Here is a 2662-nt window from a genome sequence, read left to right on the forward strand (position 1 = left end):
CACGGTTCCGCCGCGAGAGAGGGCTCCTATCAGGCGTGCGGTGCCGCCCACAGAGCATCCTCCATTACTTTTAATCTCCTTGGTGACCACTCATCTCACTTACGATTTGTGTATGAGTTCTGGGCGGGGCTTTTATGGGTTGTGAGGGATCACATGTTTACCTCACCAGCAAAGCAGCTGGAAACTTGTTACCTATTTGTCAACAGTGGGAGGGGCTTACGCAACATGATCGGTTGGAGGGACTACCTAACAACAATGACAGGTGATTGGATTATGATGGCCAATGCATGATTTACACAAAACGTAATGGAGTCACTAAGGCGGTCGTCTAAGACAGGTGTTATTGTTTGGTGTGATAGAAGGAGTTGTGAGTTAAAATATGGTGGCCGCTACCGCGTTGGACAGGTGCCCGTTTTACACAGTTAAATTAAATAGAAAAAACGCAAGGGGGGAAATGGAAAGTGGCCGTTTGTACAGTAAAGGTGGCCGTCTTAGATGTGGCCATCACAGCAGGTTCGACTGTATAGGAAAATATATATATATATATGGTGTTTTATAAAAATAAAAAATTTAAAATAAACTGAATTTTCTAAGCAGTTTTTGTAACATGCGATTAAACGTAGAAAGACGCAAACTATTTTTAGGCACCCATCTTGTTTGACATCAGACCAGGATACCCCTCCGATCACGTGACTACATCTAAGTATAGCCAACCGCATGACACCAAAGATGGAAGTGTCTACGTATATACTGCTTAATTTACCCCTTTTTCTCGGAAGTTCTGAAGGCTGAATAGACAGCGCTTCTGCGTTTGAAGTCGTGCAATGTTTGTTGGAGCGGTTCGATCCCGGTCCCGGACAGTTTTTTTTTTCTCTTCCGACTGACCAAAAGTCCCATAAATTATAGGCCTAATTTGTAGAGTTGGTTTGAAGTTTTTTTTTGGTTTTTTTAAATATTATATTAGTGATTAAAAATGCAGGAGATAGGGGGGGGGGGGTAGATCTAGATCTAGATTTAGATATCTAGAATCTAGATCTAATCCTCCTGCTTCTTTACAGCAATTTTCGTGCGGTCTTCCATCATGTCCAAGTAGGCCTACTATCTAGATCTAGAATCTAGATCTAATCTAGATCTAGATAGATCAAGACTAGATCTAGGAAATCCGAAATGTTACCGAAAACACGCCATTCCATGTGGGTATCCCAGGAAGTGATGACATCACAGTATTAAAATAAGCAGCCAATCAGAATAAGATGCGCGTCTTTTCTACGTTTAACAGCATACCCATTTACAAGTGGAGGTATTAACTCACTTGCGACTGGGCCCTTTCACCAGTCACAAGCGTTGAAGACTGGCGTTTTTGGGGGTATTTCAATAAATCATCACAACTCTCAGAATTATCCTATTGTAATCATTTTTTGACACAGTAAAGTAACATTCAAGCTTAATCTAATACAAAAAAACGAAAGTTGTCTAAGTCTAATACTTTAATTTGTATGATTTTCTAAAAATTGGCATGAATTTGATTTTCCGAAAAATTTCCAGAGACGTGACAAGTAGAATGAAATTCACTGCAACAACAAAAATAAAAGTTCAAAGTGTTCTGGTTTGATTTGTATACATGTGCGAGTGTTTGGTGAACATATAAAAGCTGGTCTGTGCATTGATTCAGACCCATACACTGAATTACATGAGACAGATGTACGGCACGACGTTGTGATTTCGTTGCGCGAAAAACAACACCGGTACTAGTGCTAGATCTAGCCCTAGAACTACGACTCGGGCCATGTTCGGGTACATATCCAGGATCCTAACTATTAGACACATCATATTCTGAGACACTAGAACTAGTAAAACGCACAGAAGTATAGAAAACGGCGAAATTATGTGATTCTTGTTCATGCGACTTCTTCGACCGTTACTACGACGCGACTGTCGGATTACTATCAGCTGTATAGAAAAAAACAAAGCGCGAGTTCCGGTCTGTTCAACCCCAGTTGGGGTCACTGTCCTTAATCTTCAATAACTTAAAAACTACCGGCCCCAGAGATACGAAACGAAGTCTAAGTAGCTCAGGCTTGGCCAAACAAGGGTATGAGGCGGGTCTCGCGATCCGTGCGTGATTTGTAGAGCCAAAAAAAAATTCCAAAGTTGGTCACGCAGGGCTTGTGAGACCCGTCGCGAGCGTCGCGGCGGGGGTCACGCAACTGTTGTGTGACCCGTCTGAAGTGAGTTAATTAGCAAGGGGGGGTACTATTTAAGAATGTTGCGATGCATCTTCAAATAGTCTATATCTAGAGTCTAAAGGTGGAAGGACTGCCATAACGAGCGACCACCTCTGAACAAACGGGAGGACTTCCGTAACGAGCGACCACTATTAGACAGAGCAAAATTGAGGGCTAGGGGTAGATCTCAGGCCTAAGGGTAAGGGTAGGGGTAGGGGTAGGGTTAGGCCAGTTAGGGGTAGGGTTTGAATTAGGGTTAGGGTTAGGTCTCTTCTTTATTGTGTTTGATGGGGTGGTCGCTCGTTACAGAAGTCCTTCCGAACAAACACAAGTTGTAGAGTTGTAATGAAGAGACCTAACCCTACTCCTAGACCTCTATTCTACTCTGTCTCATAGTGGTCGCTCGTTACGGAAGTTCTCCCATGATGGCTTTTAAC

At 42.7% G+C, this 2662-nt stretch overlaps 1 protein-coding gene across 1 annotated transcript in view; it reads right to left on the minus strand.

Moving 5' to 3' along the window:
- LOC101861000 (probable tubulin polyglutamylase ttll-15) overlaps positions 1 to 2662 on the minus strand; it is a 14220-nt gene that overhangs the window by 10748 nt on the left and 810 nt on the right. The gene's annotated exons all lie outside the window — the stretch shown is intronic.

This window comes from Aplysia californica, unplaced genomic scaffold (assembly GCF_000002075.1).
Source record: "Aplysia californica isolate F4 #8 unplaced genomic scaffold, AplCal3.0 scaffold00602, whole genome shotgun sequence".
Classification (NCBI taxonomy): Eukaryota; Metazoa; Mollusca; class Gastropoda; order Aplysiida; family Aplysiidae; genus Aplysia; species Aplysia californica.